This window comes from Amblyraja radiata, chromosome 7 (genome assembly GCF_010909765.2).
Source record: "Amblyraja radiata isolate CabotCenter1 chromosome 7, sAmbRad1.1.pri, whole genome shotgun sequence".
NCBI lineage: Eukaryota > Metazoa > Chordata > Chondrichthyes > Rajiformes > Rajidae > Amblyraja > Amblyraja radiata.
In genome coordinates this window covers 56,831,296-56,846,037 of record NC_045962.1, presented here as the reverse complement: position 1 = coordinate 56,846,037, position 14,742 = coordinate 56,831,296, and the positions used below count along the sequence as shown (strand labels likewise).

The 14,742-nt window shown below is 41.9% G+C and overlaps 1 long non-coding RNA gene across 1 annotated transcript; it reads right to left on the bottom strand.

Moving 5' to 3' along the window:
- Positions 1-3,447: 3,447 nt before the first annotated feature.
- LOC116975471 lies at positions 3,448-13,349 on the bottom strand. Its single transcript, XR_004412628.1, has 3 exons — positions 13,339-13,349; positions 12,240-12,246; positions 3,448-3,660 (listed from the first exon to the last, which is right to left on the bottom strand). It is a non-coding gene; the product is annotated as an uncharacterized LOC116975471 (long non-coding RNA).
- Between the last annotated feature and the right edge of the window lie 1,393 nt (positions 13,350-14,742).

The window sequence follows — 14,742 nt, the reverse complement described above, 5'->3', positions numbered from 1 at the left end:
AGGGATGGATTAGTATTTACAAGTTAAGAAAATAGTTAAACTCTTGTAATCAGGCACCTTTGAGATTATGGTGCTGCGGGATTAGGACATTCTACGGGCTGTATCATGTTACTCCTCTCAATACTGAAATGTACATTAATTTGTTACACAATATATTTTCCAGAGAACTTGGTGAGTATAAAGGGAATGATATCTATACGTGCACTCTGGACCTCATCTCAGCCCACAAACCTACCCATGTTATAGTCATATTCATTCAGCATGGAAAGGAAAACCATCCTCTGGCACCTCGCCCTCTGTATGATAGTTGACCCTCAGATTCCTATTAAATCTTTCCCCTTTCACCTTAAACCTATGGCCTCCAGTTATTGAATCCCTTATTCTGTAAAATAGAATTGTGGATCCACCGTATCTATTCCCCTCATGATTTTATACACCTCTATGCATCTCTATAAGATCAACCTCCTCCATTCCAAGGAATAAAGTCCCAGCTTGCCCAATATCTCCTTATTGCTCAGACCTTCTGGCAACACCCTCGTAAATCTTCTCTGCACACTTTCCAGCTTCATGGCATCTTTCCTTTAGCAGGGTGACCAAAACTGAACACGATAATCGGCCACCAAAATACCACAAATTTTAGTGACACCTGAAAACTTGCAAATCATGTCTTGCACATTCTCAACAAAACCGTTGATGTAGATGACAAAAACAATGGGCTCATCACCAATCTCTGAGGCACACCACTAGACACAGGCTTCCGGTCTGACAAACAACCTTCCACCATCACCCTCTGCTTCCGACCATGATGACAATTCTGTATCCAGTTAGCTACCCCTCCCTGGATTCCAAACAATCTAACCATCCACAGCAGTTTACCATGTGGCACTTTATTAAAGGCCTTGCTGAAGTTCACATATGCACTGTATCATCTACAGATTTGCCCACATCAACCTTCTTGGTTACTTCTTCAACAAGCCCAATCAAATTCATGAGATATCTTCTCCCGTATGCAAAACCTTGCTGACTATCCTTAATCAGCCTATATCTATCCAAATGCATATATATCATATTCCTCAGAATCCTCTTCAACTACTTTCCTACCACAGATATTCCCAATCTCTGGAATTCAGAACCCTTACCCTAGCTCTGGCCTATGTCCTATGTTCCAGACTCCCAGCTTTGAACACAAATCCCACCTGCACTATAGACCCCCAGCTCACATTGTCGACTGATAGGTGAGCCAGATACTAGACCATCAGGATTCCTAACAATCAGATGTTAGATTATTGGAGTTTACTATTCTTAGGGTTATAATTATATTCATGATACATTTTTACTCATTGCTGAATTAATGTGCACATTATAGAAAGGTTGCGTAAAAAATGCATGTATACAAAGCCTTTCAAAATTCATTTAGGATATAGGGTTAGTGGGAGGATGCCCACTGAGTGACCAATCATACAAATGCTCAGTGTCAGCATGTTTGTCAGACAATTAAAGACTTAGATTACTCATATTGTAATGTGGGAAGCCAGGGAATCAATGTGTTCCCATAAGCTTCCATTAAAAGCAATGTGTTGCTGATTAGATATTTTCACTCCTTAATAATTTTGAATAAATATTGATCAAGACACAAAGGATAACGTTCCATTTTTCAAAGATCAACATGGGATTACCTCACAAACATGTATGATAGCAGTAGGACTGTCCATTTAATATCTCACATAAAAAAGGGTTCATGCTTTGCATGCAATACCATTGACTAATATTAAACATTCTATAATGATCCCCATTTACTCCATGGCTATGTGCTACACCATCTTGGTTACATTTGGAGCTTCCTCTTTATTGTGTAAGAGCTAAGTGTGTCACCCCTGATCTTTTGTTCCTCCCATTTTATGCTCTTGTTACTGAAGGAGGCAAAGAAGAAACCATTAAGTGTGTGTGATGCAACATATTTTTGGAGCGACCATGTGAAGAACCTGAAACTTGTAAGGGTGAATGTCACTGTTGCTTAGTATGATACCAGGTTAGGCTTTGATGGAAGAGTAAAAAGTGTTTAGGTATTATGTGTCAACTATCAGTTCTTTGTGGTCTATTGCATTTAAGAAATCCCACTAATCATTTTAAGAATTGTAACTAAAATAAGCAGTTAGAGATATTAAGCAAATGATGGGAAGGATCCATAGATAGACTACTTGACTGAGGCAATAATTAAGCCATCATGCCCTAATTTCTTGTATTATTCATGCTAGCCACATTGTGGAAATAAATTCATTGTTGCCGACTACAGATCTTTTGGATGTGCATTCCTATTTTTCCCGTTATTATAGAAAATATTTATGATGGCATATTGTCTGGCTTAAATCAGGGATAAAATTGTCCTCCTGGTATTATAGTAAATGCATTGAACTACAAACATATCAGTAAGGTTTGCTTGGATATTATAAGCTTATACAAAAGGATGAAAGGAATTCAAACTACAGGAAAAGGTTTAATTATATTTTAAATAATGTAGAAATATTACATTTTGTTATAGATTACATAAATGTTTCCAATACGCATGAATAAAGTTAAGTGAGTTTGATTCAGTACTAATCAAACACAGACCAAATCAAAAATAACACATACAAAAGTGAAACAAGGAAAATGAGCAGACTTGTTCAACATATAGTATCTACAGTAATAAAATTCCCTCAGAACTACACTGAACTATCAGCTGTGATTATGCACTTGGGTGTCTGGTGTATGGCTTGAACTCACATCCTTACAACAAAGAAAAATATTTCTCCTGAGCCAAAGTTATCAAAACATCCAAAGCACATACTGACATTTGTGCACAAACCAAAGACTATGATCTGGATTTTGCTGAGTGGGGCTTGTTCTCGTACTCACTGTGGGGGTAAACAATCAACTCACATTTACCATAATATGTATCCATAAAGGAGAACCTGCTGGACCAAAACATTCTGAAGTCACCCATTCAGTCAGACCCAATGGGGTCTTGTGAAACATAATCAGGTTATATGGCACCTGGTTCAATTGTGATCTGGAACAAGCCCAGAAAACTGCTGAGGTAATCCTGAACTGTTAGCAAAACATACTCCTAACTTTACATCTGTTAGAACTACTAAGATCATTCAATGCTCTTTGAATGGATCTGACATTCAGAAACATTTGGAACCTAAATAGTTTAAACAATCAAACAAAATTATTAATGATGATAAACTTTTCATATTTGATATTAACAGAAAAAAGCTCTGACCTCTCCCAGTTTGGCTCATTGGACTTTTCAATCAAAGCCTAACCTAAGGTTAAGGAACAGCATGTCAGCTTTCACTGGACACATTTCCAGTTTGAAAGCTGCACTGCAAAACCAGACATGTTAAAGTACTTTAGATATGGTACAAATGGAGAATAGTCATATAGCATGTTACAAAATGAAGAACTGTCGGTATTAAGCAACTTTACCACATTCCACTTGGTTTTCTCATAGACAAAACTAATCACTTTGGCCTCCACTTAGCAATAGGAGGCAGTTCAAGCTGGATACACAAGGTCAATGAAGGGTACGACCATTGTCCTGGGTCAGAGATAGTGTTTAGCTTCACTGGATAACCCAAAGTTATCTATCGTCTGTTGATGAAAGGGTTAAACAATCTCCTTACACAACATTAGACACATATTTACGTATGCATGTAACATATGTAATCAATCATTAATGATACTAGTCTCCAGCTAGCCAAGGATGAATCAGAAAAAGTTCAAATAACTGTTTTGCTTTTTATGTAGAGAGGTTATCTGGGACAGACACAACTCTATTCACTGGTGATAAACAGTGAACATTTGTATAAAGCATTGAATTATCTTTTACAGTGATTTCAGATAATTGGCCTTTGGAATTCTGAATAAAGATTATTTTGTAACATTCTGTCGTTTCCTCTTCACAGATGCTGCCTGACAAGCCGAGCATTTCCTGCATTCTCTTTCATGTCAGATTTCCAACATCTGCAGTGCTTTGCGTCTCACAGTTCCATCATTTTTCTTTTCTCTAACCATTCATCTTTTATATATTCTCCCTCCAGAGAGATCAACCATGATAAACAAGCCTTCACCAACCTCCCTCAGCCACACCGCCACCATGTGTGTCATTTATTCTCCCCTGCTTTCCAATCTATCACAGACATTCCCTTTATACCCCCCTCCCCCCATCCTCATCTTTCTCTGCAACTTAAATACAAAAGAAAATATGTAGGTTAAGAAAATCTGCTCAATGCAAGCAGAGACTAAGACACAATGAACCAAGCTTTTATAGGATCGCCTTTTAATAGAGTTTGTGTAAGATACCAAAATGTTTGAAGAAAAGGAAACAAACACTAAAATTAGCAACAAAGTAGATGAACTACAAAACCACCAGTACCTGATTAGTGTTAACCGCAGAGTGCAAATGCATTTTAGTTTTGCTTGGTCCTGGGGCACAAACTTTCATAAGTATATACCTTCTAAAGTCCCCCTCCCCCTCCCCCCTCCCCCGTACTCGGGGTCTGAAGCACGTTCGGGGACCAGACCCAACGGGTCTGCACTTGGTCTAGTACGTTCTAAAGTTTTTAATTTAAATCTATTTGATCCATGCATTGATGTCATCGCCCCCGGCAACGGGCAGTGGAGGGGAGCGGGGAGAATCTGGCAATGGGCCCCGGCTCCCAGACAGCGGAGGAGCGGGCGAGCAGGCAGCCCCCGCCCGGATGGAGGCTTCGATTGCAGTGAGGCATTAACCCAGGTCAAACCCCGATGGCTTCACACCTGCAACCCGCCCGCTGTGCAAGAGGCTGCTCTCTCACTCCACAATAGAAACTTAATTGCAGGTTTCAGTTTAGGCTTATTATTGGCATGGGTAGAGAGAGGTACAGTGAAAACTATACTTAATTTGAGGATGGACATTATTGCTCTTGAGGGAGTGCAGTGTAGGTTCACCAGGTTAATTCCCGGGATGACGGGACTGACATGATGAAAGAATGAGTCAAATGGGCTTGTATTCACTGGAATTTAGAACGATGAGAGAGGATCTTATAGAAACATATAAAATTCTTAAGGGATTGGACAGGCTAGATGCAGGAAACATGTTCTCGATATCCAGAACCAGTCCAGAACCAGTAGTCACAGTTTAAGAATAAGGGGTCAGCCATTTAGGGCTGAGATGAGGTGAAACTTTTTCACCCAGAGAGCTGTGAATCTGTCGAATTCTCTGCCACAGAAGGCAGTTTTCAAGAGAGTGTTGGATATAGCTCTTGGGGCTAAAGGAATCAAGGGATATGGGGAGAAAGCAGGAACGGGATACTGATTGTGGATGATCAGATATGGTCACATTGAATGGCGGAGCTGGCTCGAAGGGCCAAATGGCCTATTCCTGCACCTATTGTCTATGTATCTATGTGCCATTACCTAGTACTCTCATTTTATTGACACAGTAATCACAGCACCACACAGCTGCGGTAATGTGCAGAAGCTGCCTGTGACATCTGGTGTTGGGCAGATGGGACAGTGCTGTTGTCAGTCAGCTCAGAAGCTTCGAGATACATCAGGACCAACACAACAAATGCGACCTGTTGTTGGACATAGTCAGCAGCTTTTCCATGTCCTCATGGACCACCCGACAGTCCACCCTACACATATTACCTCTTGTTGAAAATGATGGATGCTACTGCATCTCTTTACCTAGTCTGATGGAAAGTTGGTAACATGACACGTTCACTTGGTTCTCTCCCCATAGATGCTGTCTAAGCTGCTGAGTACTTCCTACACTTTATTTTTAATTTTCAGCATCTTCAGTTTTGTGATTAAAGTTAAGGGTTTATCTGATAGCAGAATCTGGCTATCCAATCAATATTATTGTGGATTGTGATATCCTGATGTGGAGCCGGGATATAATAAATGTAAGATAGACACAAAATGCTGGAGTAACTCAGCGGGACCGGCAGCATCTCTGGAGAGAAGGGATGGGTGACGTTTCAGGTCGAGACCACATCACCTATTCCTTCTCTCCAGAGATGGTGCCTTTCCTGCTGAGTTACTCCAGCTTTTTGACTCTACCTTTGGTTTAAACCAGCATCTGCAGTTCCTTCCTACACATTTAATAAATGTATATTTTCACCAATTAATCATTGTGAAGATTTTTTGAATGAAGCCGTGGTTCTGATGCCTTGGATTGATTAGGAGTACCTTGTAATATGATGCGAGGAGGCTAACCAAAATCACAGTGGTCTGCTTTGTACTTCAATAGACAAGGCATCCATCTAACAAAGCAAGTCGTGAAGTGTGCAAATGGAGCATGAGGATATGTTGGAGGAAGAAAACTTTCCAAACAAATTGCAGGGCTGTTAGGCTGCTACTATCTAAAACATCTGGAAAAAATTCATCCTCAATAGCTCTGCATGACTATGTCATCCATTACAATGATTATCTTTCTTCCCCCTTCATGATTTATCTCTGGTATAAAGATATCTCTGAAAGCAAACTTTGAAAATAATCTTCAATCCAACTCACTTCATTCCCCAGCGACATCAAAAGGACTTTGCACAAGGTATTATAAGCAGACAGCATAATATGCCAAAATGATTGTCAATCCAATTACTTTTCCCAACAATAGACATATCTTGTTTAAAAATAATGATTAGGCTAACAGTGATCACCGTTAGTCAAGATTGTTAATGTTAGTCTAACTTCTCAACATCTACGCTGTTAAACATAGGACAATGTCTTCTTGTCCAAAAGCTCATTGCCTAGAGACTCATGTGAAGCTGAGGGACTCATCCACTGGATAACCATGCAACATGCTGGAAAAACTTTGAGGCTTATCCATTTAAGCGCAAATACGTTTTTGATGGGGTTCTAACCTATCAAACAATCTTTCTGGCATTTGCCAATTTGGATGCTCATTCCTGAAGATTTTAATTATTTTGTTTGTTTAATAAACAAACATAATATGTTACTGGAGAGAAGGAATGGGTGACATTTCGGGTTGAGATGCTTCTTCAGACAGAAGAGTCCGAAGAAGGGTCTCAACCTGAAACATCACCCATTCCTCCTATCCAGGGATGCTGTCTGTTCCGCCAAATTTGTGTAAACCAGCATCTGCAGTTCCATCCTACACCTAAAATGTTACTTGTCTCTTTGTAATTTCGTTTTTCTTCATCTCTATTTTATTTTCTGTATGTTATTTTACTTCCATTGAATAATCTCAAATGTTACCATGAGATATTTCTTCTGTTCTCCTCCTCTTTCAGCATTTTGCTGAATCTTCATTCCCAGTGTCCGCACCCCGCTTTTTCACTTGCAACCATTAGTGATACAACACTTGTCCTTTCACTTCTTCCCTTTCCACATCCAGAGGCCCAAACAGTATTTCCAGATGAAGCAGCAGTTCACCTGTATTTCTTCCAATCCAGTGTGCTACATTCAATGTTCGCAATGTGACCTCTTCCACACTGGAAAAAACAAATGCAGATTGGGTGATCACTTTGTGGAACACCTGCATTAAATTCACAGGAGTGAGTCTGATCTTCCTCTTGCCCACCATTTTGATTCTCCATTACACATATTACCTGTGTGAGAGGAGGACTTACCTGGAGCTGTGAGTATAAATACAGCGCGGGGTTTGCTTCTACAGAGGCCCGGGGAGCCGTTGGTGAGAGGAGGACTTACCTGGAGCTGTGAGTATAAATACAGCGCGGGGTTTGCTTCTACAGAGGCCCGGGGAGCCGTTGGTGAGAGGAGGACTTACCTGGAGCTGTGAGTATAAATACAGCGCGGGGTTTGCTTCTACAGAGGCCCGGGGAGCCGTTGGTGAGAGGAGGACTTACCTGGAGCTGTGAGTATAAATACAGCGCGGGGTTTGCTTCTACAGAGGCCCGGGGAGCCGTTGGTGAGAGGAGGACTTACCTGGAGCTGTGAGTATAAATACAGCGCGGGGTTTGCTTCTACAGAGGCCCGGGGAGCCGTTGGTGAGAGGAGGACTTACCTGGAGCTGTGAGTATAAATACAGCGCGGGGTTTGCTTCTACAGAGGCTCGGGGAGCCGTTGGTGAGAGGAGGACTTACCTGGAGCTGTGAGTATAAATACAGCGCGGGGTTTGCTTCTACAGAGGCCCGGGGAGCCGTTGGTGAGAGGAGGACTTACCTGGAGCTGTGAGTATAAATACAGCGCGGGGTTTGCTTCTACAGAGGCTCGGGGAGCCGTTGGTGAGAGGAGGACTTACCTGGAGCTGTGAGTATAAATACAGCGCGGGGTTTGCTTCTACAGAGGCCCGGGGAGCCGTTGGTGAGAGGAGGACTTACCTGGAGCTGTGAGTTACCCAAATCTGCAACGTTCCATCTCACTTCCAGAGAAGGATTCTGATTCTGGTGGAAGCCTCTGATTGGTGGAAGAGGACCAGCGGAAGCAGCTGATTGGCTTGTATTGTATTTGTGTTGTAATTGTAAGGCTTTATTGTATTTGGATAAGGGGGAGAATGAGGGCCAGGGCAGTTTACTGTTCTGGATGTCAGATGTGGGAAGTCATGGAGTCGGAGTGCCCTCCAGACGTCCACATCTGCGCAAGGTGCGTCGAGATGGGGCTCCTAAGGGACCGTGTCAGGAACCTGGAACAGCAACTCGATGACCTCTGTCTGCTCAGGGAGAGCGAGGAGGTCATAGAAAGGAGTTACAGGGAGGTGGTCACTCCAAGACCACGGGAGACAGAAAACTGGGTCACAGTTAGGAAGGGCAACGGGAAGAGGCAGGGACTGGTGAGTACCCCGGTGGCTGTACACCTTGAAAATAAGTACTCATGCTTGAGTAAGGGTGGGGGAGACAGCCTACCTGGGGGCAGCGACAGCGGCCGGGCCTCTGGCACAAAGACCGGTCCGGTTGCACAGAAGGGTAAGGAGAAGAAGGGGAGGGCAATTGTAATAGGGGACTCTATAGTCAGGGGGTCGGATAGGCGATTCTGTGGACGCAGACAGGAGTCCCGGATGGTAGTTTGCCTCCCTGGTGCCAGGGTCAGGAATGTGTCTGAACGTGTCCAAGAAATCCTGAAATGGGAGGGAGAGGAGCCTGAGGTTGTGGTGCATATAGGTACCAACGACATAGGTAAAAAAAGAGAAGAGGTCCTGAAAGAAGAATTTAGGGAGTTAGGTAGAGAGTTAAGGAGAAGGACTGGAAAGGTAACAATCTCAGGATTACTGCCTGTGCCACGCGACAGTGAGAGTAGGAATGGAGTGAGGTGGAGGATAAATGCGTGGATGAGGGACTGGTGCAGTGGGTATGGATTCAAGTTTCTGGATCATTGGGACCTCTTTTGGGGAAGGTGCGACCTGTACAGAAAGGACGGGTTGCACTTGAACTCAAGGGGGACCAATATCCTGGCGGGGAGATTTGCAAAGGCTACTGGGGAGACTTTAAACTAGTATGGTTGGGGGGAGGGACTCAAATTGGGAAAGCTAGCAGTCAGTGTGTGAAGCAGGGGGCAGAGAATGGTAGCACTCTGACCCAAAATGTAGGGGAGAGAGAAGAAAAAGAAAATAATCAGAGAATAAGAGAGGGTGGGTTTCTTAAATGTGTATATTTTAATGCTAGGAGCATTGTAAGAAAAGTGGATGAACTTAGAGCCTGGATTGACACCTGGAAGTATGATGTTGTGGCGATCAGTGAAACATGGTTGCAGGAGGGCTGTGATTGGAAACTAAATATTCCAGGATTTCGTTGCTTCAGGTGTGATAGAATTGGAGGGGCAAGAGGTGGAGGTGTTGCATTGCTTATCAGGGAAGATATTACAGCAGTGCTTTGGCAGGATAGATTAGAGGGCTCGTCTAGGGAGGCTATTTGGGTGGAACTGAGAAATGGGAAAGGGGTAGCAACACTTATAGGGGTGTATTATAGACCGCCAAATGGGGAGCGAGAATTGGAAGAGCAAATATGTAAGGAGATTGCAGATATTAGTAGTAAGCACAAGGTAGTGATTGTGGGAGATTTCAATTTTCCACACATAGACTGGGAAACACATTCTGTAAATGGGCTGGATGGGTTGGAGTTTGTAAAATGTGTGCAGGATAGTTTTTTGCAACAATACATAGAAGTACCTACTAGAGAAGGGGCGGTACTGGACCTCCTGTTAGGAAATGAGATGGGTCAGGTGGCAGAGGTATGCGTTGGGGAACAGTTCGGGTCCAGTGATCACAATACCATTAGTTTCAATATAATTATGGAGAGGGACAAAACTGGACCTAGGGTTGAGATTTTTGATTGGAGAAAGGCTAACTTTGAGGAGATGCGAAAGGATTTAAAAGGAGTAAATTGGGACAGTTTGTTTTATGGGAAAGATGTGGAAGAGAAATGGAGTACATTTAAAGGTGAAATTTTAAGAGTACAGAATCTTTATGTCCCTGTTCGGTTGAAAGGAAATCATAAAAATTGTAAAGAGCCATGGTTTTCAAGGGAAATTGGACACTTGGTTCGGAAAAAGAGGGAGACCTACAATAGTTATAGGCAGCATGGAGTAAATGAGGTGCTTGAGGAGTATAAAGAATGTAAAAAGAATCTTAAGAAAGAAATTAGAAAAGCTAAAAGAAGATATGAGGTTGCTTTGGCAAGTAAGGTAAAAGTAAATCCGAAGGGTTTCTACCGCTATATTAATAGCAAAAGGATAACGAGGGATAAAATTGGTCCATTAGAGAGTCAGAGTGGCCAACTATCTGCAGAGCCAAAAGAGATGGGGGAGTTATTGAACAGTTTCTTTTCTTCGGTATTCACCAAGGAGAAGGATATTGAATTATGTGAGGTAAGGGAAACAAGTAGAGTAGCTATGGAAACTATGAGGATCAAAGAAGAGGAAGTACTGACACTTTTGAGAAATATAAAAGTGGATAAGTCTCCAGGTCCGGACAGGATATTCCCTAGGACATTGAGGGAAGTTACTGTAGAAATAGCAGGGGCTATGGCAGAAATATTTCAAATGTCATTAGAAACTGGAATAGTGCCGGAGGATTGGCGTACTGCGCATGTTGTTCCATTGTTTAAAAAGGGGTCTAAGAGTAAACCTAGCTATTATAGACCTGTTAGTTTGACGTCAGTGGTGGGCAAATTAATGGAAAGAATACTTAGAGATAATATATATAAGCATCTGGATAAACAGGGTCTGATTAGGAACAGTCAACATGGATTTGTGCCTGGAAGGTCATGTTTAACTAATCTTCTTGAATTTTTTGAAGATGTTACTCGGGAAATTGATGAGGGTAAAGCAGTGGATGTTGTGTATATGGACTTCAGTAAGGCCTTTGACAAGGTTCCTCATGGAAGGTTGGTTAAGAAGGTTCAATGGTTGGGTATTAATGGTGGAGTAGCAAGATGGATTCAACAGTGGCTGAATGGGAGATGCCAGAGAGTAATGGTGGATGGTTGTTTGTCAGGTTGGAGGCCAGTGACGAGTGGGGTGCCACAGGGATCTGTGTTGGGTCCACTGTTGTTTGTCATGTACATCAATGATCTGGACGATGGTGTGGTAAATTGGATTAGTAAGTATGCAGATGATACTAAGATAGGTGGGGTTGCGGGTAATGAAGTAGAGTTTCAAAGTCTACAGAGAGATTTATGCCAGTTGGAAGAGTGGGCTGAAAGATGGCAGATGGAGTTTAATGCTGATAAGTGTGAGGTGCTACATCTTGGCAGGACAAATCAAAATAGGACGTACATGGTAAATGGTAGGGAATTGAAGAATGTAGGTGAACAGAGGGATCTGGGAATAACTGTGCACAGTTCCCTGAAAGTGGAATCTCATGTAGATAGGGTGGTAAAGAAAGCTTTTGGTGTGCTGGCCTTTATAAATCAGAGCATTGAGTATAGAAGTTGGGATGTAATGTTAAAATTGTACAAGGCATTGGTGAGGCCAATTCTGGAGTATGGTGTACAATTTTGGTCGCCTAATTATAGGAAGGATGTCAACAAAATAGAGAGAGTACAGAGGAGATTTACTAGAATGTTGCCTGGATTTCAGCAACTAAGTTACAGAGAAAGGTTGAACAAGTTAGGGCTTTATTCTTTGGAGCGCAGAAGGTTAAGGGGGGACTTGATAGAGGTTTTTTAAATGATGAGAGGGATGGACAGAGTTGACGTGGAAAAGCTTTTCCCACTGAGAGTAGGGAAGATTCAACAAGGGGACATGACTTGAGAATTAAGGGACTGAAGTTTAGGGGTAACATGAGGGGGAACTTCTTTACTCAGAGAGTGGTAGCTGTGTGGAATGAGCTTCCAGTGAAGGTGGTGGAGGCAGGTTCGTTTTTATCATTTAAAAATAAATTGGATAGTTATATGGATGGGAAAGGAATGGAGGGTTATGGTCTGAGCGCAGGTATATGGGACTAGGGGAGATTATGTGTTCGGCACGGACTAGAAGGGTCGAGATGGCCTGTTTCCGTGCTGTAATTGTTATATGGTTATATGGTTATATTACCCACCTCTGCTGACTTGGTCTGTGGCTTCCTAAAATGTTGTAATGAGACCCAACGCGACGTTGAGAAATAGCACCTCATTGTCTATCTGGCCATATTGCAGATTTCAAAATATTGAATTTTACAGCTTCAGGTAAGTTGATTTCTTCATCAATACCAATTATCCATCAGTTACATTGGCTCAGTATGTTTATTTTTCCCCTTTTTCCCTTTCTGATCCTCATGAAGTGGAGCACGGGCATGTCATCCTGCTCGCAATTTCACAATTCCTACATTCAACATAAAAGCGACCTGTCTTAATTCCAGTCCCCAAGAAATATAAAGTGATCTATCTTAATGATTACCACCGAGTAACTTTAACATAAACCAGTAATTAAGTTATTTAAAAGACCTGTTATAGCCCACAATAACGTCAGTCTACTAGACAATCTAGACCTCTTGCAATTTGTGTACATGGAAATAGGTTTATAGAGGACGTTATCTCCCTTGCATGTTATTTATCTCTGAATCATCTTGACAAAAAGAACACCTATGTCAGAATGCTATTCATTGACCATAGTTCACCCTTCAACATAATACCAAGTAAGCGCATCTCTGAATTTCTGGACCTTTGCCTTGGGGCCTCCATTTGCAACTGGATTCTGGACTTCCCGACCAACAGACCTCAATCTGTTAGAATTGGTCATAACATTTCCTCCAGCCTGACTCTCAGCAAAGGTGCTACTCAAGATTGCATGCTCAGTTCCCTGCTCTACTCCCTTTTTACCCAGCAATGTGCGGATGAGTATAGCTCCAACCCGACCTGCATGTTTGCTGATGATATCACTGTTGTCGGCAGGATCAACAACAAGAGTGTATACTTTAAGCAAAACAAAGAATGCTGTAGAAACTTGGTGGCTCAGGCAGCAGCTGTGGAGGAATGGATAGATGACGTTTCATGTTGGGACCATTCTTCAAACCTAGACTTTAACGTCAGCAAGATGAAAGAGTTGGTTGTTGATCAAAGGAAACAGAGGGGAAGTGGGTGTGGAAATGAACAGAATGCTCTACTCGTCAAGGGAGTTGTCATAGAGATGGCTAATAGTTTCACGTTCTGAGGCATTATATCACCAATAACCTAACCTGGTCCCTTTATACTGATGTGGTGATCAAGAAAGTGCCTCAACATATTCACTTTCCTATGCATCCGAAGACTTGACATATCCACAAGGATTCTGTTGACTTCTACAGGTACCTGTAGAAAGTATTTTGATGGAATGCATCTCAGCCTGTTATGGTAAAGGCTCTGCTCTTGACCACCTGAGCCACCAGAGAGTGGTGAACAGAGCCCAGTTCATCACAGGTCCATCACTTCCTTCCATCTAATTCATCTTCATGGTGTGTTGCATCAGAAGTTTCGATCAGGATACCTGCCACCTTGACCATTCCCTTTTTTCTCTTCTACCTTCTGGTCGAAGTTAAAGAAGCCTGCAAACCAAAATTACAGACCTATGAACATCTTCCCCATGGCTATCAGTCTCCTGAAACAATCACCTCTATCCCGCCTCCTCAGAGATGCTATGACATACTCTTCCTCTTAATTTTACCTCATTCGATCATTCCTTTATTGCTTTTGGAGCGAAATGGAAAAGCCACACAGAGTTGGTATTCGAAGTAGCAGTCAATTTATTTAAACTGGTGCGCACCAGAAGACCAGTCAAAGCTGATCTACCAAGTGTGACTTTGGTATGTTTTTTAATATTCTCAGATTTAACTATTAAACAGAAACTTGATTAACAGTAAAACTAGATCTTGATTACAGAATGAAGCTCAGTTGACAAGATTACACGGAAACAATTAACAATTAAATCAGGTCATTTTTACAGGATGGAGCTTATAGAAAGACTTAATTAGATAACAGAATAAAATGATTATCCAAAAGTTTAACTTCATTGACATTAGATCCAATTTTCGGTTCCAACAATGGGTGCATGATATAACATAATTATTGAAGTTCCTTAAACGTGGGTGTCTTCACTGCCGAATTCCATGCCTGCTTTTTTGCTTTGTCTGTGGTTCCCTCTTACCACTTTAGCACAAACATTTTCAGTCCATTCCCTCCACAGATGCTGCCTGATTTGCTGAGTTCCTCCGGCATTTTGTTATTGCTCCAGATTCCAGTATTTGCAGTTTATTGTGTCTCCATCTTACAATAAACTAATTTGAACTAAACTAATCTGAATCTGAATTTGTTGTTGATTTTTGGTTCACCTAAATTATTGACC